The 25,686-nt window shown below is 42.8% G+C and overlaps 1 protein-coding gene across 2 annotated transcripts in view; it reads right to left on the bottom strand.

Moving 5' to 3' along the window:
• The window catches only part of LOC116842944 (growth factor receptor-bound protein 7-like), a 315,479-nt gene that overhangs the window by 90,580 nt on the left and 199,213 nt on the right, over positions 1–25,686 (bottom strand). The window lies entirely within an intron of this gene.

Here is a 25,686-nt window from a genome sequence, read left to right on the forward strand (position 1 = left end):
TACGCGACTGGTAAAAAATAAAAAAACTGTTCTTAGTTCATTTCAAGCATCTATAAAGCTTGAATTTTTTTGTTTGGATTAAAAAGATGTAAATGGAGTATTCATTGATAAAAGCTTATAATTTTTTGAATTTGATCATTCTTGCATAACAATGGCTAATTGAAATTTCGACTCGGCAAGCTTCTTTCTCGTCGGATTATTTCTTGATAATACATTAAACTGATATATTTCAACATGTCATATTTATCTGTATGTGTTATATATGCTTCTTTTATGCTCTATATATGTTTTATATATATTCTATATATGCTCTATATATACTATTTGATTAGCCACTTTATATATACTATATGATATACTTTATAATTTGTTATATCGTATTATGTACGACATACTATCTTTCCGGATATATTTTCTTATGCATACGCATTTATTATTGACAAGACGACAAATTAAATTTCGACAAATTAAAGATAACAAATTAAATTATTAAGTTGAGACGAACCGAAATTTTTCGATTTCCCACTAAATTATTAAGCCGAGATTCGGACCTGAGTGTTTTAAGATTCTGCTAAACTATTAAGCCGAAATTCGAACCGATATGTTTTGAGGTTCCGTTAAATTATTAAGTCGAGATTCAACCGAAGTGTTTTGTGTTTCGCTAAATTATTAAGCCGAGATTCGAACCGAAATGTTTTGAGTCTTCGCTAATTTATTAAGCCGAGTTAAGTCTGGGATAATTTTTTAAAGTTTCTTAGAGAAATTTTCGCGTTTGCAAAGGTATATTCTCGAAAATGACGTGGTGTGCGTATTTCGCTCAGAATCGTCTCTTGGATGATAATGTGCATTAATGTCACTCTACTCCTTCAGTAACACGCCCAGAATCTTGAAAATAATTTTCCAATAGCCCAAAGTCGCGTTCATAACGTTAGGTCCAATTTAGCGTCGTAGAAATGTTAGATTATGTTCTCGCCCACTGGCCGAAAGTAGGTCATGTTACTGCAGGTCATATAGTGTTAGCATGTAGCGCACATTCTGAGATAATATTATACAGTCTTTTATTCAATTTTCACGTTCGCAAAGATGTATTTTCGAAAATGAAGTTGTGAAGTTTGACTATTTCGCTTCCACCGTTTTCTCATCATAAATATACAAACCGTAATGAATACGTAAAGCATATGGCCAACATACCCCAAAGGCTACCTAAATCCGGTCTCTTCTAAATGTGCTTAAAACGTTGCTTTTCTTTCAATTATACTTTCACTCATATTTTTTTTTCTTACCAATATTTTTCTCAGAGCGCGTAATAAATCTATCCCTCTTTTTTCCTCTACCTCTATCTTTCGCGGGACAGAAAGAGAAACTTCGGGAGTCATCGGCGCATCGCGATAATTTGTTTAATTCGCTGCGAATGCGCGCGTCTACTGCATGTTGCCGCCGGGGGGATAAGCTAACGGTTGCATTACGTATCGGCGCGGTCATTGTTGACACACTGAGCGGCTAATGGGAGTGGTTTTGCAACAATAGACAATCTAGTCGGCTGTGCGCTTGCGACGACTATAACGACCGTTGCTGTAATAATCGCCGGTGTGGTTAATGAGTGCGCGCGACTGCGCCAGTGGTTATAGACGAGGTTGTGCGCGCGCGGGGGAATATCTACGTCGGGGTTGGATATATTCCCACCAGAACACCTCTCGAGCGAAGCGACGCGTAAAGCGACTCGTAGATACGAGTCGCTTTACGCGCAAAAACTGTCGCGAGATAGTTTTCCAGCGGACTCTTCCCGCCGGCTGTCCTCCTCTGCTGCTGTTCCTCCCCCAGTTCCTCTCCTCTCCCTCTAACTCCTCCACCCGCCGCCGCCGGCGGCGACCTCGTCGCCGGATTCAGCCGGGAAACTTTCTTTCGCGACGTCGCGAGAATCGCAGAAGCAATTTATTATACGCCGGGACGATTTTTACGGCGCAGCGCGCACACCGCCGCGGCGGCAGGAAGCACCGGCGACGACGGCTCTTATCGCGCGCTTGCCATTATTTGCCTGCAGCGGGAAAGTTGCGTTTGTCGAGTGATTTCCGGCAGTAAATATTCATAGACGTTGCGGTTGCTCGGCCGCGCGCGTTTCGGTGTGTTCCTTAAGGGAAAACAGCGGACTCGAGGTCGTCCGTCCTCCGTTCTCGCGATGTTTCGTCAGATGATGATTTCACGAGGGGATTCCTCGGGGTATTTCGCGAGAGGAGAAATGTCTACCGCGCACAAAACATTTCTTAAAAGGGTGCTGAATAATAAGTGGATTCGAAAAATTCGAAAATAAAAAACGAAAAACGAATTCGAAAAATATCGATAACACAGTCACTCACACAATCACACAATCAATTATCTTTTTGTATTTTTACATATTTTTTGTACTTACATAATATATAAATGTGTGTCGCTTTGTTTATATTCAGCGAAAAATCTAACCATGCATATGTAGGAAAATCTTTCTGCAAACTTTTCCAGTATTCTTTTGAATTTAGATACGAATGTACGGCAATGTTTTTCAAAATTTTTCTGTTTGGAGCATCCATACTTTCGGTATGTACAAGGCACAACAAAATTCGGGCATTCTAATCGCAATCTATGCTGTATACGAGAATCTTAAGACAATCCTACGCGAAGCGTCTCACTGTTTTATTAATGGACACCGCTCTCTCGCCGCTTCAAAACAATGTATATTTTTGCCCCACGTGTCGCGTGCGACACTTGGGGCGTCCCGATTTGACTCGTAGGCGCACGACATCGGTCATTAAACAAAATTATCAGCGCCGAGGAGAGAAACAGGCGGATCTCGACGCGGGATAACGCGAGATGCATGCGCGCCCCGGCGTCTAACAATTTTACGCGCGATCGGCGTCACACGGCCGCTTTTATATTTAACACGGCTCCTATATCGCGAGCACATCGTCCACGTAGTTATTACTCTCTGACCTTTATCCACTTATCGGCGGCCGCGCGATAAGCGTCCAACCGTAAAACCCTCGACTTGCCGGCTCTCGAAAATCTCGCGCCGCTACCGTAGTAAATGTGCTTTTAATGTGGGTAATTATTGTACACTAACCTAACCCGCGCAGAAACCACTTCGTGGTCGTCCTTTCATTATTTTAAAGCTCCTGACTATTCGCCGCGAAACTCTTGATTGACGACATCAGAAGCGAAGAAATGTCTGCCCAAAATTCCTACAAAGTACATCGAAATAAAAATATATATCCAAGAAATGGATAACTTGCAATCGATTAAGCACAACTCTAAAATGCTCCGAACACTTTTTTTTTTGCTCTACAACTAACTAATTTTAACCTACATTTCCTCATTATTTCATGACATTAATTTTAGGTTTTTCTATTGATTGTTAGACTGGCTAGTTAAGAGCCTTAATATCAACCAACGCTTGGTTGCTCACTCTCTCTCCCCCCCTCTCCTTGCCTCTCCCTCTTTGTCTCTCTATCTCTCTCTTTCTCTCTTTTTGTATCTTATCTGTACTAAGTACATGGAAATAGAAAAGGGTGAAAAATCGTCTCGCCGGAACGAGACGCGTAATTAGTAAAATTAGCCGCCGATGACGTACCACTCTTTTTTGACGCGTTAACATACGCAAGCGTGTCACCCTCGACGCGCGGGTTTCGTGTGTATCTCGCGCAAAAATAGCGTCCTCGCGCTCTTCGGGTCGCACCGAGACAATACGTCATCGTCTTTAATCTCGATTGAAGAGCCAGCATGTACTATCTCATACTTCGTCCCATTTCCATTGCATCATTTGCATTTCTCAACACGCGATTGATTAATTAAAAAATCGCTCTCTCTCTCTCTCTCTCTCTCTCTCTCTTTCTGAGTAATTGAAAAATAGCATTACTAAGTACGTATAATATTGTGATTAACTTTGGACTGTCAACGTTAATCATTTTAATCTATATTTTGAATAACAATGTAACAACAGCGAATATTTTGCAAACTTGATATTACTTCATTTAGACAGCCTATATTTTGACTATAAGTCAAAGTGACCGGCAATAATTAACTATTACCACTAGCATTAGCAATCGCTCCCTCTCTCTCTCTCTCTCTCTCTCTCTCTCTCCCTAATTAATTGAAAAATAGTATTACTAAGTACGTATAATATTGTGATTAACTTTGGACTGTCAACGTTAATCATTTTAATCTACATTTTGAATAGCAATGTAACAACAACGAATATTTTGCAAAATTCATATTACTTAATTTAGACAGCTATAAGTCAAAGTGACTTCGGCAATAATTAACTATTACCACTAGCATTAGCAATCGCTCCCTCTCTCTCTCTCCCTAATTAGCTGAAAAATAGTATTACTAAGTACGTATAATATTGTGATTAACCTTGGACTGTTAACGTTAATCATTTTAATCTACATTTTGAATAACAACAGCGAATATTTTGCAAAATTCATATTACTTAATTTAGACAGCTATAAGTAAAAGTGACTTCGGCAATGATTAACTATCACCGCTAGCATTAGCAATCTAGGGTTAAACGATTACGTTTCGCTGTTCATTCGATCTTCATCACTGGTCGCTTAACGAACCGTCGCCTACGAAAGCCGTTCCTCGCGATTACTCGCGCCGCGTCTGTCGTCGAAAGGAAGGGTGCGGTTGGTCAGGGACACCCTGACCACCCGTATAGTCTCTCCGAGAGAGAATCCCGTTGGCCCTGGTCGTCGTCGGCGCGGTGTGCCCCGCGTTACGACGATATCCGCCGCCGTTGCTGCGCAAGCATTCGTCACGCGTGCACACACAGTCGGATAAGACAAGAGGGAGAAGAGAGAGGAAAGAAAGAGAGGGCGGGAGGGGAGGGAGAGCGTGTGCACGAGAGGCGCAGCGAGATAGCGGCGGGACGAGATAGTTGCGTATATGGCTCAGCAAATATTTGACGATTAGCTCGGTTGCACTCAGTGCGCGAGTGCGAGAGAGCGGGTCCGCGTTAACGGTTACGTAACTATTATCCGGCTAACCGAGGGATTACGGACGAAAGCGAACGGAAAAGAAAGGGTAGATAGGGTGACTGAGAACGCTACGGCTATGGAACAGCCGCGCTGCGGACATGTGTGTACGTGTACATGTATGTGGGAGGTCCTTTATATTCTTCCAAGTAAATCGCTCATGCGAGATTTACGCCCACGCGTGCGGCCTCACCGTCCCATCCACCCAGTATGTGTGTGTGTGTCTGTGCATTTGTGTGTGTGCTCCTTTTGGCGAACGCGCCCGTAATTCTGACACGTGTAACTGCCGTTGTCATATGCATATCCAGACGCGCCCCGTCGCCGTCATCGTCCACGATCGATCACACGCGGAGTGCGGTATCTCGCGAAGGATCGTGTCTTTACACGCGCGGGAGATAAAAAGTACACGTCAAAACATGAGCGAATTAATGACGATGTCGGACGAAGGCGGATTGAAGCCTAGCGGGAGCAACAGAAAGAGAGGGCGAGAGAGAGAGAGAGAGAGAGAGGGGAGAAAGGAGAAAAAACTGAAAAGTATATGACGACAGAGACCAGAGCCCGTTTTAAGACCCGGCCTCACGATCGCGCCTTTACGAAATACACATCGACGGGAGAACGTCGTAAAGAAACATCGAATGAACTTACACAAGAGTGTTATTTTTTGTTTTTTTATCGCAACCCGTGTAACGACGGTTGTCCTGTAATTGTAATCGCACTATTTGCAAGGGAGCATCACCGTAATTACTATTTATAATCCCCGACGTAGCAGCGAGCGAGTTTATTTCGAGAGCGTGGTAAGAGTGCAGCGACTCACGAGCCCCAAGTAACCTTTCCACGTGCCGGTTACCGAACATTAAAAATAATTATTGCAACGAGAGATGTATTCGACCTCCATTGCGAAATCGTGCCGGGACATTGGCAAGCGCGTTATGATCTCCACGTGTCAGGCCGGCCACTTGAGCGTGCACGGCACGCATTGATCTTTCGATTCGCTCCAACGCGGCCGCCATTCACAGACGAGAGATGAAAGTAGGATAGTCGAAAAGACTCCTTTATCGTTCATCATGTTATTTCGTAGTGTGACGTCGGCCTACAATAATCGCCGCGCGTCGTCATGAATTCTTTTCTTTCTTTCTTTTTCTCTTCTTTTTCTACCGTCTAGCCGCACGCCCGTTACCAATTTTTGTCATCGCTCCCGTGGCAAACAATAGTTCCTTCTTTGAATAGAAAATTATTAACTTTTACTAGGTCACGCAAAAACGTTGAAAAAAATATATAATAAAAAATGTATATAACTATAAATTATTAACAATTTTCTTCATTTGCAACATAGTATATAGATTGATGAAAATTCTGTGAAAATGGTCTTTAAGAATATTAGAAAATGAGATTATAGGATGTTCCGCGAAGCCCCTTTATTGAAACGCGCACTAATTGTTCACGATATCTCGAAAAACAATTGTCCAATTGACTTCTAATTTGGCACACATATTCTTAACAAGATTATCTAGGGCGCAATTATGCAGGGTTTCTTAAATACAATTATAATATTCTATAATTATATAATTATATATTATATATTATATATTGTATAATATATATTATATAATTTGACTATTTTTTAATATTTTTTAAAGCTATTTTCACAAAGTTTTCATCGTGTACTAAATACTGAACATCAAATAAAGAGAATTGTTTATAACTTATAGTTGCGTTGAAACCAATTAGTGATTTCTGACGTTTTTGCAGCGTTTCAGGGTGGCGTGACTCCTGAAACATGCGTACAGCGGTACTTCATACCGCAACATTGGTTTTTTTGAAAAATTACATATGAGAGAAAATTACATATCTTCTATTGCGGTATTCTTCATGCATCATTTTTTTTTATTATTTTACATTACAACTAGTCGTCTCCGGTTAACCAACCAATTCTCCTTTAATTAAATAAACCTAACTCTAAGATACCATCTTTGTGTCATTTTACTATCAATCTTGCACGTAATATAAAAACATAAACAAAACAGTGACACAAAGTAAATTTTTTAGAATACTTGCAAATATACTGTACGGAGTGCCGCAAGACGTGATTTAATGGATTTCTTGCATTTCAGTTAGGTACTATCTCTTCCTTGTCCCGTCGTAATGTTTATGCAGTTCGAATGGTTTCGTTCTTTTCAGTTTCCTTCTTAGTCTATGATTGTTCAGAAATTGAAGGGCTTCAACATTTATATGCGCATGACGTCAGGCCTCACGTCTCCGTGCGACCTTACTGATCTCTCTCTCTCACAGTTGAAACTGCGAAGTCTCTGTGAATGTAAATGTTTTTCACACACCAGACGGCGTCTACAAGCCCTCGCAAAAATTTGTTTTGACACTTTTGTATTGAATTGATATTAGTTTTACTGGCACAATTCCAGGAATATCGTCCAGATCGGTTTGATCACTTGACTGTACAAAAGCACTTTATTACGTATTAATAGCTGGGACTTTCTACTCATCAACACTTTTTTTATATTTTAACTCTCTCATTCATCATGTCTGTCACAAAATAGCACGTATTTCGTATTCTTTCCATCAAGAAGTCACTCGTTAGTCAGCTCTCAATCCATTAAATCACGTCTTGCGGTATTCCGTACAGTATATTTGCAAATATTCTAAAAGATTTACTCTGTGTCAGTGTTTTATTTATATTTTTATATTGATATGTATTGATTTATATTCTTATTTAAAGTCTTAAATTAATGTTTCTTTTTTTAATTTTCTGTGTGGCTAGTCACAGGTTTATTTAATATAAACTTAAAAACACAAATTTTCGATGTTATATTTTGCAAAAAAAAATATATTGTTAATATAGGTTTTTTTAAAAACTACATAAAATTCTTAGTTAATCAAAGAAAATTTATGAATTATCACACGTCATACGGTAGATGACTTACGATAATGACGTCTGCTGCCATGTGTTTGTATATTATTATTGAATAGATCAAACTGAACAAAAAAGTTCTTTACCATTTCGTAAATGATCACGTAAATTTTTAGCTATTAATTAAAAAAGTGATGCATCTTCACGCATAATCATGCGCCAAAATCTTTAATTAATAAAAAAAATGTAATGTATATATAAACACACATGCATACTAAATTTTTTCACAAATCTTCTTTGATTAACTCAAAATTTTACTTAATTTAAAATTGGTTCTTTTAAAAAAAAATGGTAGAGAAACTATTTGTTCAGTTTGACCTAATCTACACTCTCAAGAGCGACAGCACTATTGTTCTGGGATACCCTGTATATATCTATGTAAAAATTCGCCACTCTATTGATAAAATATATGACGCGCGACACGGTCATCCGAATTCGCGAAGATAACTTCTTGACGAGGCGCAATTACGAGGGGAAACTGCTGATACGGCGAAAGAACGTAAGATTGGAAGAAAGATGGAGAGGAGGCGACGGTATCTCCTTCTTTCTCTCTTTTTCTCCTCGAGAAGGCTCGACTCGGCCCGAGATGAGATTGACCCAGGTCCGACTCGCATATCTCCGATACGAACGGGGGACTTCATTCGTTGTGCAATTGACGATACGTCGCGGCAAAAAAGCTCCGACAGCGCGCGTCGACGATATAAATAATAATAAGTGACGGAGGGTGCGCGAGGGATTCGCGATAACCTCGCGGAGCCTGTTCCTGCGTCCGTTTCTTCACGGCGAAGAAGAGGCTCAAGGGATGAGAGGGGCGAGGAGGCGGAGGAGGAGGAGGAGGATTCTGAGAGGAGAGTTATTGGCGTTTCCGTCTACGGACGCGGCTTCGGAAACGAAACCGGTTTATAAATAATTCCAGAAGCACGCTCTCTCGCGCGATTAAAGAGAAAAAAGAAGGAAAGTGCGCGGTGGCTTCGCCCGGGGCGCCAATGGTCCGCGCAATCATTGCCAATAAATTTGGTCCCGCGCTTTCGTCCTTCTCACGTCGTCGTCGTCGTCGTCCGAGGAAGAGCGTCGCGACTACACGTTCGACTTTACCAACAAGAATCGAGCTTGCGACTGTAAGTCGCACACGTCAACTGTATCAAACTGACTTTTCGAGAACCAGCCTGTTCTTTTCACCCGGGAAGAAATTTAAAACGGAGATCAAAAAGGGCTTAGACAGTTTTTCCTTACTTCTATCAAGGTCCTATGAAAACAGGCCCACTTAGTGGCTACACAGAAATGTTACACTCTAACCAATTAGCGCCTAGACTTGTAAATCTGATTAAGATCTATCATGATATGCTCAACTGCCTGACCCTGACTGAAATGACGAATTGAAGCTATATTTTGATATATTTATATATATGGCATTATCGCGCACAATCATGTCACAATTTTCTTTCATTAATAACTAAAAATCTACGTGGCAAAATAATAAAGAATTTTTTTGTTCAGTTTGATCTAATGTACAAGCATATAATAGTATATATTGTCACTACAGCTCATCTATTACATTTTTAGAACTTATTTATGAAATTCTATCCAGAATTTTTATCAAGATATCTATCAGAATATCTGTACAATTTCTATCTAGGCCATAACTATGAAGGTATGTTATCTCGGGGCATCTCTGGTTAGAGTCACTACATATTTAAAGTCCGTTCCGATTAATTTCTACCTATTGGACATTGTAAACATACGTCAAAAAATTTATCTATTTATTTAAAATAAACAAACTTTGAAAATAATGGAGAAACATCCGCACAACGGTTTATACGGTACAGGCGTTCAAAGTAAGGCTTTGCCAACTTGATTTCGTTTCTCGAGCGACCTCAAACCAACGAAAGGCACAAAAGCTCGACGGTGCGCCCTTAAGCGTTCGTCAATCGCTTTTCTACGCGAACGAAAATCTCAGCGACAGCCCTCCTCGCGATCCTCGCGCACAAAGCTGCGGGAGTATTTCCCCGTGATCGATACTCGCGCGCCGAGGACGGACACACTCCTCGAACGTCACGTTCGACCGAAGCTCACCGCACCGGCGGTCGTTGGCCCGAAATGACATCGTTAAGTTGCCGCTCGCGTGGCAGTGAAAGGATTGACTCCAGGGCGGCGTTAGACCGGCGTTAGAGAGACGCCCGGGAGAGAAGGAGACCGCGCGCGGGAGCGAAGGAGAGAAGTAGCGTACGATAGGTCAGGTTTTTCTTCCTTTGGAGGCGGCGGAGAGACTCGCCGCGCTGCAAGCCAATGAGGAGAGATAGGCGCGGGAGAGAGAGAGAGAGAGAGAGAGAGAGAGAGAGAGAGAGAGAAAGAGAGAGGGACGAGAGGGCGCCGAAGGTAGGGACGTGAGTAGAGACCCGCGCGTGCAGCGAGCGCACTGAAAGTTCACGGAAAGGCTTTCTCCTAATCTCCCTCGGCTTATCCGTTATAACACTTACTCCTCGGAGAGGAGCCCGCGAGCGGGACTGACGAATTCGCGAGGACTCGTGTAATAAGCGGGCGATGTAGTCTGCCACTCGGACGGTCGCGAATGTAGATTCCAAGCGAGAAGAAATCGCCGAACTCGCGAGAAAAGAGATCTGCTTTCCACGGAGTGTTCAATATGTATCGTCGCTTTATTTTATTATTCTGCCTTTTATTCTCTTTTTTTTCTTCATTTTCTCGCGAACGCACGTCGCTCTTCGGTTTTAGCTTCTTGATTTAAATAATCGCCGCGGCAGAACTTCATAAATCATTTGACTCTTTTAGGTGAGAGCGACTGAGAAATTACGACGGGCAAGCAGGAGCTCAAGAAAGAAGGAGAGAGGGAGGAGAGGAGAGTTGTACGCGCCGAGCGGGGGGAGACGAAATAATAAGAATCATTGATTATACATTGAGAAAATGTAGGCCACGCTCCCGCCGTCGAGAGCTGCGCTATGATTACGGTAATAATGCGAGAGCGTATAACGGTAAGCAGCCGTGAAAGGCGAGCCGAGAGACAACGACGGCCGACTACCGTCGGGAAAAAGGGGGAGTAAACTATGGAAGAAAGGAACACACAAAAGGAAAGGACGAGGAAGACGTGCGCCGCTCCGAAATGACTTCCTCGTAGAGTCTTTTTCTTCTCCTTCTTCTTCTTCTTGCGATTAACCCCCGCATAGAAATTTCTCAAGATCTTTCCAGATACAGCGATATAGATTAGAATGCTCTAATTTGTCCCAAAATTGCTCATCTCACTACGATATCAATTAAAAACTCCATTCTTGTCCCAAAACATAGCTTCTTTATTTAGGATCAAAAGAAAAATACTACGCGTTTTCTTCAGTTTTTTTGTACTTTTCTCGTATCAGAAAAACAGGAAATATTCCATTTTATATTAATTATTGTATATCCAATAGTATAAAAAGGTCAATGTTTAAAATAAAATTAAAATATTCTAAATAAAACTAAGATATTTTAAAAACGGTCAAGCACTCGAGACACACGTCGACCGATCCGTCATGTCAGCACAACGTGACGTCACAAGAGCAAATCTCGCTGAGACTAGAGCCCTAAGTAAACAGAGAAGCGACATTGGGATTCGGTATATCGAAAGTCGCCATCTTGTTTTCATGATGGTGCTGAATCTTCAGTGCTCGTTGGTTGCTTCACATGTTATCAAACAAAATGAGTTTTTTATATACTCGATCCCAATATCGCCCATTATTATTATGTCAGAAATTTACATTATAACTTTACACATAAAACTAAATATTGAAGTGAATTATAATATACAGAAAATATCTTACAAAAATTACTATTTATCGTTAAGCTTACTGTCTAAATTATTACCATTTACTATTCACATATTATATGCTTTTTAATTGCAATAGACAGAAGAAGTGACGCTTGTGATTCATATAATCAATTAAAGCGTCACTCAATGTCGCTTCTTTATTTATCTAGAGCTCTGGCTGTAAATTTTAGTCATTTCGCTTGCAATCGCTATTTAGTATGCAAAAAAACTTCATCTTCCGATATCGGTAAGATAATTATTTTCTTCATTTTCTTAAATAAAAACTTTTTATTTTCATCTTTAATTCATAATTTTTACATTCTAAAGAAATCAATAAAAAAATTTATTTAACATCAACAACTTTATAGTAATAAAAAGTAAACTCTTTTATATTTTCATGCCTGTTTCACTTTGCCACCTTATTTTCCAAGAGCCCATTTTTTGCATTATACTAAAAGAAACTTTGTGCCCTTTAAACAGTTAATTTTTCTTCATAATTATGAATAAAAGATATATTCGCTAATATTTCTAATAGTTATTATTGACGACTGCTTGTCTTAAAAAAAGTGATCGATATCCCAATCTTCTGCACTACACTGCCTAGAACCTATCATTATTTTAGGGAATCAAATCGAATCAGAAGAGATTTCCTATACGAACCTTTCGCCTATTATATCCCGAAGACCGCCGAAATCGCGACATAATAATGGCGGTGTTGAAGTGTCACGCCTTGCCGAAAAGCCCGAGGAAACGCAGACGAGAGAGAGAGAGAGAGAGAGAGAGAGGGGAGAGAGAGTAGAAGCCGCTCTTCGACCTCTCCACGGAGATAATCCGTCGAGCCTCGAAGTCGCACAGGAGGAAACCCCGCGTGTACGCGCGGATGCAGACGGCGAGTCGCGTCTATCTTTATTGGATTCGTTCTCTAATAGAATTTGCGTCGCGCTCGCGCTTACGCTCACGCCTGCGCCCACCTACGATGCCCGCTCTTGAATTTTAATGTCCGAAACGGACGCGTCGCGGAGCGATTCCCTTTTTTTCTTCCCTCCCGCCCCTCTCTCTCCCTCTCTCGTTTTTACACGAACTTCCCCTTGGCCGAATTAAAATTCTGCCGCTTCGCTAGAGCGGATAATTAAATATTTGTTGTAAGCGCGCACCCACGGGGTCCGTGTAATAAAATTTCGCGCCGCTCTGGGTCGCCGCGGTCACACTCGACGTTCGAGCAGACGAGAGAACGTCGTTGATGAGTGATCGAGGCATCTCGGCGATGTCGGACGTGGGGAGATTTCTCCTCCCACGTTTACATCCAAGTCGCGTGAAACCCGAAAATAAAATTTGAAATTTTGCAACTGATTATTCAGGGACGGAATTTTAATAGCTCGTGCAAGTTACGAAAGACGGTCGATCAATATCGATACGTCTTTCCGAAATTCACTTAACTCTCGAACGATGACATCAAGGAGGAGCACGAATGTCCGCAACGCCGCCCAAATCCTAGGAAATTTTCTTGCAAGTTCGATAAGCTCCTCGTGCTCCTCTAACAGACGACATAAAAACTCTCCATAGAGATTGCTTTATTCTCATTATGTCTCCCTCGGTGTATAAATTGTATTTCTTGCTGCCGCGATATCGAGCCGACGTCCTCTCATCGTGACAGCTGAATTTCTACTGCAGTTAGCTCTCTCGACCGGATAATTTCAGGCCGACAAAAAGCAGTCGGGATTTTGAATCGGACGCGCGGGCTCCCCGCGCCGATGTGTCCAGGGGCGTTATAGCGATTAAAAAACGGTGACGCGCGCGAAATCGAGGTCGTCGCCGACTAATCTTTCTTTTTGCGTTTCGCGAGCGCGCGCGAGGTGCGCGAGGAGATGGTGAAGCGTGATGTAATTCGCGAATCCCGCCATGCCCCCTTCCTCAACCGAGCCGGCGTCTATAATTTCACGTGGCGAGTTAAGGAGCTAGGAGGAAGAAGGAGAAGAAAAAAGAAGGAAAAAGAGACTATGAAAAACTCACTATGTAAGTCGCGTGTTGTTGAATTATTAATATTCCTCGAGCGTCACCGACTATCAACGAGGCGCCGCAATCTGTTTTAATAAATTTTAATAGATTTATTAATAGCCAAATAAATTTGCATACTCTCTATAGTACAAATGTAGAAAGGTGCACGTCACGCCCTCGCTCCAGTATACGTCTTATCTAGTGTATTTGAGGAACTCCCTCCTACTGTAGTAAGAGCCTTCTCAAGAAAGAGAGTGACAAGACGAACGACTTCGCGGAGTTCGTTAAACGTCAGGGACGAGTTGTGCCACCGGGAAATATCTCTTCCTCAATTAATTTCATTCACGCCATTCCCTTATCGCGCTATGTATCGCGTCAACTATAAGCCGGCGTTGAGAATGTACAAAAATAAGAAGAAAGAGAGTGAAAGGAGGAGAAGAAAGGAGAGGAAGAAACGAACATCCCATCCGTTCCTCTTCCACGCTGACGATACCAAGAGCGTATCGCGCGAATCTTCAAGAGCAAAATGAGAGAGGAAGACGCTAAATCCGAGAGCACGCGATGCATCGCGCTCGCAAATTGATTAGTATACTCTGGGGCTAAACGAAGAGCGAGAGCAAGAGAGAGAGAGAGAGAGAGATAGAGAGGGTGAGAGAAAGATATGGAGTGAGAGAGACAGAGAGAGAGGGAGAGAAAGAGACGCGGATTAAGGGAGCGAGCGGGACCGACACGTCGGACACGAGTCATGAGTCCCGATTGTGAAAACCGGTAGCTGAAACGACTCCTCGCCTCGCACTTGAGGATCCGAACGACGGGGAGTGAAACTCAGTGTACGCGGCTCGCGAGCAAGTCGGTCAGATTAGACAGCGACGACAGTGATTCTCAAAGCGAGTTCAGCAACGAACGCCGACACTCCCTCGATGCGCCCCGCACTGAAAATTAAATCCCCCCCGGCAAAAATTGCGGCTGTCATTGATGCGGAAAGAAAAAATCTCTCGAAATTTCACGCTTGATGAGATTCCGACGAGAAACGATTGCGATCTCGTTGGTTTTATCGGATTTAGCCCCGAATTGTAGATTCCTAATTGCTATGAAAAAAAATACGTGAGAATTCGCGATTGTCGAGATATCTGTATGGAAATTTTCCACGATTCCCCCAGACGTAGCATAGACTCCAATCAGAATGTCCAAATTTGCCCCAAAACTGATTATCCCACTACGATACCAATCGGGAAATCCATTCCTGTCACAAACATGATTGTAACAAGCGTCGCTGTTCTATCTATGCCTAGAATCGGAGCAGAAATATTATGGGAGCTCGCGCTTTTTTCAATCGATAACGTCGCTATACTTTCATCACAACAAACGAAGAATCATATTTTTACACCAATTAATGTATTCAATAGAATAAAAAAATCAAAGGAATAAAATATTTTGAAAACACCTTGAGTGTTTTATTGGAAAATAAAATTATATGAAAAATAAACATACGAGACATAACAGAGACCGTAAGAATTTTCAGTGAATTTTAAAATATATAAAAAATAAATTTACTTTATATTATATTAAAACGTTATTCAAAATATCCATTATTAAAAACACGAGTTGCACTGTAAAAAAAATAATAAAAGAGAACGGAATTAATGTTTTTTTGTGAGAACACTTATATAACTTTATTACACTGAAAAAAATCACCTTAAAATTAACAAATATTTCTTTGATGGGTGCCATTAACATATATATTTAAATCTAAATTATCTTTATTTAAACAAAATATTGTTTACTTAAATCAGATAAATAATATTTGATTTAAATAAAGAAAATTTAGATTTAAGTAAATATGTTAAAAGAACCCAACAAAGAAATATTTGTTGATTTCAAGATGACTTTTCTCTCAGTATATACTTTCTACGTGGGTGCCCCCAATAATATTAGTTTTCAAATATTCTTAAAAAGTAATTTATTAAAAAAAAAGACGCGCAATATGAAAATATTATTGTTACACATTCAATTAATTATAATTATTTATTGACAAAACTTTTCTTATAAAATGATAAAACTATACTCTTTTCTTATTAATTAACTATATTCATTTCTTATTAAAATATATTCTTGTAAAAATGACGATTAATATTTGATAATCGAAATTTTGATCCTACTTTTAGCCTCACTATTCAATTTAGCATCTATTTTGATATTGTATAACCTATAATACAACCTATTTTGATGCTAAAAAAAGTGAAAAAGAAAATTTCGGACATCATCAGAGTAGTAGTAAATAGTATCATTAGAATTAAATCTACTTTGCTAACTTAGCTGCTACTACGTTGTAGAATTTCAGGTTTAACACAGCCAAGATTTCTGATCGGAATTTAACCCAAAACCCATAATTATTTTGGAAAATAAGATAGAATGCCCAATTAGGTGTCACGAAATTTTCTATGCAGATAACTTGCAGACAAGATAAAACCGCGCACGAACAACACTTCGCAAATGTCGTCTCGAGTATCACCGATCTCGAAGAGCTTGCTGCTCTCCGGCGAAATTGGCCGACGGCGGGTCGAAAAAAAAAATGTGCTGAACTGGATTTTGCAAAACACACACGGCGGAGTAAGTTCGCCGAACCGGATTTCGCCAAATGCGCAAAGTTAATCCATCGAACCGGATCGTCGAATTACAAGTTCCCGGGGAGGAAGCCCCCGCCGGAGTAGCGTCGCGCGCTCGCGATGCGCGACCGTGCACCGCCGCGGCATGGCGTAGCGACGGATCCGCTGTTTGTCCCACGAGAAGTGCATTGATCATCCGGGAGTTAAGTTTGGATTTATGCGAGTTAATACACTTTGGCGCGGCTTCAAGCGACTTCCAGCGAGACGGCGAGAGAGGTGAATCACACGGCGCGCTCCCCGAAGTACGTTAATAAACGTCCTAGTCCTTAATCACATCAGCAAATGAAGGCCGCATTCTAACTCGCATTTATCTCGTTTGGAGATACTCCAATTTATAACTGTCAGAATCCTGCCATTTCGCCGGTACGACTTGGATTTAACGAGGGGAGAGAGAGAGAGAACGCGCGCGCGCGAGAGAGAGAGAGAGAGTGAGTAGAGGAGGAAGAGGGGAGGGGGTGGGCAGAATCCTCGCGCGTGTAAACAATATCTTCATGATTATTTAACACGTACATATTTAGGTAAATTTACATTAATCGAAATAACACTCAGTTATTTCATCTTGGACGTAAAATGTAATTTGTAATTGGGAGAGGAAATAAATTGGCACATTCGACGAGGTAAATGCGACTTGAGATATTCAATGCGATATCCGCAGAGATATTCCTCGCCTTCGGAATACATTCTCTTCCGGGTGGTACAACCGGTTAAGCAAATCTAAGACCGTGACGTCGCGGGCACTTCGCGTCGGGGCATGATCGATCCGATCGACGACGACGATTGCCTCGATAACGACGGCGCGGATCACGGCGCGAGAAGGAGAGCGGCGGTTAGTAGTGGTCGTCGGTGATTATTCGCCCCGTGGAATCGATGGTGGAAGCCGCGGTGATTAATCGGAGCCTGAAAGAAGGCGAGGAAAGGAGAGAAGGAAGCAGAGAAGAAAAGGGAGGGCGAAGAGGGAAAAAGAGAGGGAGGGGAATGAGAGAAGGTGCAAGGGAAAAAAGGGTGAAAGGAAGGGGGCGGGTGGTAATAAACTACCCCGAAAGAACGATGCATTCCCTCTCCCTCCCTCCCTCTACCCGTGTCCGACTAAAGACCCGGCGAAACAGGTTCGATGATCGTCGGAAAACGAGAAAAAAGGAGCGGGGTTCTCCGGCGCTACGCTCCCGTATCCTTCCAGGACCATAAAAAGAATCGAGCGGTTCTCGTCCCTCCTGCTTTACCCAATAACGAAATTAAACCCCACTGATCGCCGGAGAACCCCGGCAACATGTTATATATCGATATGTTACCAACAAAACATGATATTTATTACGTATTATCTCGCGTATAATATCGGTTATTGTTATATTACTCTTTATCGGTTACTATAATATTACCTTCTTATATGAAAAATACGTGGGTTACATAATAATCAACTTGAAAGCTCAAACAAGTCTTCCACTTGGAAACGCCGCATTTTCCTTCAAGGGGTTACAGGACTCTGGAATAAAAATTATGTAACACATTCAGGGAGTTGTATAAAGTTGTAAATTAATAGGAAGTATGTATATTTTGTTATGTATTGTTTTGTTATGTCTACTAACATTTCTTATGTTTATTATATATGTTCTATCTATCAACAATATCTTGGTATAAAAAAAATTGATTTTATGCCCAATATTAGGATCACTGTATCCATTTAAATTCTGCTCTACGAAAGAATCGTGCTTCAACGGTAACCATCCTGCTCTCAACAGGAGTGATTTGAAAGTGCCATATTTTTTATTCATTCAGGTTAAAGTTGTCACGGAGGCTTTTCCACAAATATCAAAATTATTTTTCATTTATTTATTTTACAAGGCCGAATTTTTTGGAGAGAAAATTCAATTTTATTTTTTATAATTTCCATTTTGTTTTGTTTCCACAATTGTTTTTTATTTCAAAATATGCTCCGTGAATTGATAATTATAATTCTAATAAATAAAAAAAAAAAATACATTGATACCGATTTCAAATCACTCTTATTGAGACCAGAATGGTTATCGTTAAAGCAAGATTATTTGGCAGAAAAAAATTGAAATGTAATGTTAATATTTGCCATAAAATCTAATTTTTTTATACCACGATATTGTTGACAGACATGCATAACAAAAAATATAGACTTTCATTGATTTGCAACTTTTTACAACTTCTCGAATTTTATCTAATTTTTATTCCTGTCAGAGTCTCGTAACCCCTTAACGAAAACCACAAATCTCATGCGGCTCGCGTAGAACGCGGGCTCGAGACTTTTCTGGGGTATCGACCGACCATCTGAGAAACTGTGAGACGAAGAAAAAGACAGGGCGCGTTAAGAGCGAGTTCCGGAAGATGCGAGGAAAGAGTTGTATACACACACACACACATACATACATACACACACACACACACACATATACACGCGGCACATATGCACACACGTGATGGCGACGTAGAAGAGCCACGGCATTTTCTCGACGGCGAAGGCGGTGGAAGAAGAGGAGGAGGATACGGTGTGCCACGCGGCGATAAATTTCCCGAAAATTTATCGTCCGGCCAGGTATAATTCAGCCGACCTATCGTGATGCGAGCGCACTCGCGAGACTCGCTCGCGCCTTCTCCACCATCGCTCGTGAAAAATGGTTGAATGATTTCAGCGGCCACGACGGCAATGGGCAGAAGCCGCACGACGCGGTGGTGGTGGCGCGACGAAGGAGTGTGTCTACCTCGCGGAAGAGGTAGAACAGGGGAAGACAGGAGAGGGGGGGGGAAGCGGGGGAGAGAGGGACATACGTGGCACCACGTACGTAAGAAAAGCCGGGTTCCTCCCGTAACTTAAGGAGCTACGACCTCGTTTCTGTCACACGCGACTTCGTATTTCACGCCCTGCGGCGGAAAAGGAGGAAGGAACGAGACGAGGAGGAAGATGAGGAGATGGAGGAGAAGAGAATGGCAGAAGGTGAGAGAGCCAAGGGGAGGACAGAGAGAGAGAGAGAAAGAGAGGGGGGAGGCGGTAGATAAGATACGAGAGGTTCGCGATAGAGGCCGAACGCAAAGAGCGGAATAAAGAAGTTTATGGCGCGCTCAGCTGGTACAACCGCGAGAGAGAAGGAGACAGAGAGAGATAGGGAGGCAGAGACGATCGCGACGTTGCGAGTCACACACACACACACACACACACACACACATGTTCGCGACAGCCTCGTTGTCGTCGTCTTCGCCATCGTCATCCTCGTCCACGTGCACGGTCTCAGGCTATCCTCGCGGGATAGGTCGGTACCGATACCCGGTTACTAACTGCAACGACGACGCTCTCGCCCGCGCGCGCCAAGGTACCGTTATCGCGAGTCGCTCAAGGAACACGATACTTTTATGTGAGTCTGCGCTATAAACCGAGGGAGAAAGAGAGAAGAAGAAAGATGTATATCCGCGCCACGAATTCATAGAGCACTGCGGCGTGATACGGAAAAATGAGACACGTGTGCAGGAACGGTGTGAATGAACGGTTACAGAACATTGTTACGTCATTGCCGTTGAATACCGCCCGTGACAGATAAGTTTGTATTTTTGCGGATAGTGTAAAGCATTCGATTATTGGTATATATATATATGTATATATATATATCCCTCTTAATCATTGACACTCTAGAGAAACCTAATTTTCCTTGCAACGTTTACCTATGGTTTTACCCGAAATTTTAATCCTACTTTCAGCCTTTACTATTACATTCAACATCTATTTTGATATTCTGAAACCTATATCAACCCTCTTTTGAGTATATTTAACCTACTCAAGCCGAAAGAACAGTACTGAAAAAGGTCCAAAATTTGCCTATGAAGGAAATGCATGAAATCGGTCTATCTTTGTTTTTCAGTCTGCTGAACTCGAATATGAAGTTTAAAATTGTCAAAAATGCGAGGAAATATATGAAAATACAGTTTTTCTATACAAAAACCTTTTATTACAGTAAATACTTGTTCTATGAACAATTGGCAATTGTCAACAAAAAGATCTTTTAATTTCGGTGATTTATATTTCGATGAACTATATTTCCTTCATTTTGGGGCAAATTGAATGTTTCACCCTAGTAACAGAAGGGGCAGGAAGGCTAACATTTTATGAATAATATTATATTTGCACAAAATAAGATTTGACTGAATCTCTCTTGATATTCCGCGAGAAGGTAGATCGAATCCGAATCCAACCCCTACTTTCTGGCAAGTCCGAGACATCCCCGTTGACTTGAACTGTCTCGTGTCCGCGCCTGGCAACAGGACGCGTATTGCGTGCGCAGTGCATAACCGACGATAACGAACTTGTGACGTGGACATAATAAGGTGCCTTTATGTAGTGGGTCGCGGCGCTATTTGTACAACAGAACGTGCTGCGTAAGCGAGTCCGTATTGCGCTCGCTGGCAAGAATCGACGGAAAGCGACTCGATTAACGGGAACGAAGCAGAACGAAACACACATATACGCACGCGCGCAGGCGAGCGCACGATGCGCCCCGCGTGTGCATATCGCGAAAAAACGAGACGTCCGATAAAGTACGGCGCCGCTGAAAATAGCGACTCCTCCGAGAGTCGCGGAGTGATCGATCGTGCGATCTCTTCGCATCGCTCAAAGTCGCTGCCGCCGATCATTCTGCGTCGCCATACGACGTCGCGCACTTAACAGGCCTGACCAATCTGCGGATAACGAACTGATCTGTACTTGACGCTTTGCATTCTTATCTTGGCTGCTGAATGATACATCGCCGCCGGTTCATTCGCAGCTACCGCGCGCGACGCTCGAGATTTCTCAGCTGCTCGATCTAAGAAAGTGGCCTTTCAGCTGGGAAACGTTGAAAGCGCCGCTAGTCGACGGTCGCGTTTCGCGAACTGAACTACGAACGCGTAGATTAGCGGTGGCGCATTAGTCTGCGATTAATTCTCAAGTGTCACTTCGACTATGTATGTCTTGATTTAATCCCGAGGCAGTCACACGTGGGTGATACCTGTCAAAGTGGCCTTTTGATTTCAACTAGTGAGCTTTATAAATATACTGAAGTGAGTCCTTAAGGAGTAGGAGTAACTCCGAAAGTAAGAAAGGATACATAGTGGTTATATCGCTGTCTAAGACATTGATCCATAAGTTCGTGCAGATTTTTGCCTAATTATCATCCGCATGTTGGTGTAGCCTGACATTTCAAAAGCATATTATGTGACGTAAGTGATCTTTAAATTACAGCTTTATTTGTTGCGGCTTGAAAATAAAAGGCAGTAATGAGATTTTCCGGTGCATTATACTTTTTTACTTTCGTAATAATTGCTAGAGTTTGGCTAGGAGTTTTGCCTCGCTCATCGCATTCACTCGCGACATTGCTCCCTTCGATTATCATCTGTATCGCTCTTTTCAGAAAACTCTCTTGACGATATAAACTCCGCTTCTTTAGAAAATGTAAAGAATCACTTGGAACGTTTTTTCGCCAAAAAAACACGAGAACTTTACGGGAGGGGAATTATAAAATTACGTGATTCGAAAGAGTCGTACACAATGGCGCATATATTATTGATTAGGATTGTTTATAACAAGAATGAAATTTTGTTTAAAAATCAACACAAACTTGTAGATCAACCCAATATAAATACTGTTTGATATTTTTATCCTTGTCAGCAATTCATTAATTGTTTGGTATTACTATAATATCATAATTAAACACGCTGACTTGCAGCTATACTGATGTATAGCTTTAATATTACCAGGACATTTTTGCAATTCTTAATATAACAATGATTATTCGCACAAATTATGGCATACTAAACACAAATTTATGAATGAGTAAAATATCAAGAAACACAGAATATTTGATGAAAGATATTTATAGCTCAGACAATACAAACGTGAAACGAAACAGTCAACGTTATATTTGTTCTTCGTAACAGCAATTTATCTGTTTGTGTTAATAACACTTTTAGTACTTTAAATAAGATAGGTGCATATATTCGCGCGTTGAGGCTAGAAAAAAAGAATTAATGCAAGAAGAGTATAAGAAGAGTAAGATAAGACGAACAGATCTAATAGTTTTCTATAGTCTGATATCAAGAAAGAGGTTCATTCCAGTATATTATAGAGCAGAATTTCTTAAACTGCAGACCACGATCTGATGTAACTATACTGATATTATTGTTAATCCCTTCACTACTAACAAGAATTCTTGATAGTAAAGGGATTAAGTAACATTTATCTTAAATGTTTTCTTTTTACCATTTATTGCATATCTCGTGTGATGTTATTCAATAAGCATTATAATTCACGCAAAATTTGTCCTTAATTTTTCACATATACTAAGGCATTATACAAAAAGCGGTGGATAGCAATCCAATCCATTTGAAAAACGCTACGGAGCGCATTGACTTCAACGTGTCACTCCAACTATAAAATTCGTGATTTGCGCGATCTTGCGACGGCAAAATTACAGCAGAACCGACGCGACACGAGGGATTCGTAGAAAGAAATTTCGTAGATATCGCATTTTAACAAAAATACGGTGTGCGCCAACGCGACCGCTCGTGTCGCTCTCCTCGAATCGTCAGTTCGCGAGTTACGGACTAAAATATTCGACGTTAAAAATTTCACGGTTGCAACAAGGAATTTCGTTTTCTTTCCGCAGCGTTCCAGGCCATCTATTTAAGCTTCAAAAGAGCGAGCAAAAGAAGAAAGATATTTCGCGAACGGCAGCGAAGCTCCCATCGGCTTTAGCGGCAATTTAAAAGACTCCTCCTGTCGGAGTCGTGGGACAGCGCCGCGGATATTTAAATCCGAGGATCCTAGGATCCTCGTGGCTCCTTTATACCCGGTTTTATCCCGGGCTCTTGGAACTTCGGAGCTTTCTGTCCCTTTGATCCTTGACCCTTGCATTCTTGCAGCATTCGTTCATGCCGTCCTTGCGAATCCTCGGATCCGCGAGGACAAGACCGTACGAGAAAAAGAAGGAAAGCACGTCGAGGTCGCTCGAGCCACGCCGACCGAACACGTGCGAGCCGAAGAAAGCGGCCAATAATCGTGCGCTGACCTCCGCCGGAGAGACGCGGACACGCCGCGGCTAGTTCGGTTCAGATAGATTCCGCTTCTCCGTGAGTAACGATCCTACGTCGCGCTACTTTCCCGAGGAAAATCCACCGCACAGCGGCAGTAGCGACGGCGGCAACGGTGTGTGTCCCATCGGCGAAAAAAAGTCGTCCCCGTTCGGAACGAATTGCCATGATAATTGCGGTCGACGTGTTCGATGTCCTTCTACTACACGCGCGGGACCAAAGTCAAGCCGAGCCGGGCTGAGCTGAACCGAGCTGAGCCGTGCAGGGCTGAGCTGGCCACGAACGCGCGAAAGAGAGAGAGAGAGAGAGAGAGAGAACTGGGTGCACCGCGCATGCACCGCTCTTCGTGGGTTATCCCCCACGGATGTGCGACGCGGAGATACTCGACTCGAGCCGAAGAGCCTCAGAAGCAAGCAGAACCTCGCATCGAGTGCATCGACGTGCGGCGTTTTGCGCGCGATGTGCATATACGCGGGACACGGACCGCATATGCGACCGCAAACCCACGGATCAGTGATAACGGAGACTTGTCGCGAGCCGAGCAGCACGACAAACGAGAGCCGAATCTCCCTTGGCGCGCGCGCTCGCCTGAACGGTAAATACGAGAGAGCCCGCGAGAGAAATCGCCGCGAGAGGTAATCACACGTTTCGCAGCCGACGTGGGACTTTAACGTTCACCACGTTCGAGATACGGTACTGCGAGGGCCCTCTCTCCCTCTCCCTCTCCCTGTCTGTCATTATGAGTTGTGCGTTATTGCGAGATAACGCGGCGCGTGACATCGAGGTGTTGGAGGAGGAGATCGCGGAGGGCTATCGTTCGTTCCCCTCTCGCGACCTCGCTCCTCTGCCCGCTCAGGATGTAACGCGATTAGAAATCGCGATAAAACAAAAGAATGTAGTTAATGGCAGCGATCCGATCGCCGATGTTGGCGCGAACTATGGAAGGATAATAATGTTTGGCAGTGCGACGACGCAGACGCCGAATATTCTTCCGACCCTGCAACGTGCGCGGTGAAGCAATCTTCCTCTTGAGAGACCGACCCGAATTCGGATCATATCAGAATTATTAATATTAATTAGCCCCAATCCCGATGACTAATTGTGCATCCTTTACTCCTCTTAAATGTTGCTTCAAACTGGATCTGCCCGCTTGCCGGACGGAGGCTATACAAGTTCGACTACCAAAGGCTCTTCGAGAGTATTTCTAGCAAAGACAAATGCTCACAAATCGTATTAGATGGAAAGTAAACTAAACGCCATCTTCCGCCAGCGCGGGTATCAAAGGACACGCTATGTACAAACAGGTTTCCCAAACGTGCAATTAAAGTAACTATTGGCCATAATAGCGCTAAAAAAAAGTCGCGACATTGAGGGATCGCCCCGAAGAGATCGCGAACACCGTTCCTCGACGCCACTCGTAAGTCGGAAACGAACGTAGACCCGATATTCCTCGGTCGGCGACCGCAGCCCAGCGGCCTCTCGAGTGCCTAATAGTAACGGGAAGTAGTAACGGACAGACTAGGGCGGCCGCGGGAGCCCCGCGAGCGAAACTCCTCGCCGAAGGCGACGTTTGATCGTCGTTCGATCGCGATTTACCGATTCAATCGTAAACGCGGGGCCCTCGGGAAACCCAACAACCATCGTGGACTGCGTTGCAGCGATTCAATTCGGTTGGCCGACTCGATCTGGACTACGCCGCTCTCCCTATCTCAAACTCAATTTCGCGACCCAATCGTCGAGCAACAGTTTAATCCCTCGAACGCGCTCGTTTCCGTTAAATCTTACGGAACGCCGTACGAAATGCGTCCCTCCCTCTCTTTCTCTCTCTTCCCTCTCCTTTCCCTCTGTTCCTCGTTATTAGCGATTCATGACCACAACGGCGGAAATTCACAAAAATTTACACACCGCAACGCTAAGCCGAGTCGTCTCCAATGTTCGCCGGAGTTTACGGCTAATTAGGAACGCATGTCGCGTCGTAAGTTCGCGCGAGCCGGAAACGAAAAGCCCGAGAGCGGAGGGCAGAGTTGGTCGCCGGGCGAGAAACCGCGGAAACCCCGCGGCGAGATAAGTTCCACTCTCGCGATACGCGGCCTATTACGAAGTGCTCGACGCAAAGTGCGGGTATCTTCGAGATAACGCTTATCAGCACGATATACCTGACGCATAACGACGCAATGCACTCGATTAGGCCCGGAAGTAACGCGCGACAGCCACAAATCCACGTCTGTA

The sequence above is a fragment of the Odontomachus brunneus genome, unplaced genomic scaffold (genome assembly GCF_010583005.1).
Source record: "Odontomachus brunneus isolate Ranch 3 - 2012 unplaced genomic scaffold, Obru_v1 Obru_scaffold_028, whole genome shotgun sequence".
Lineage (NCBI taxonomy): Eukaryota > Metazoa > Arthropoda > Insecta > Hymenoptera > Formicidae > Odontomachus > Odontomachus brunneus.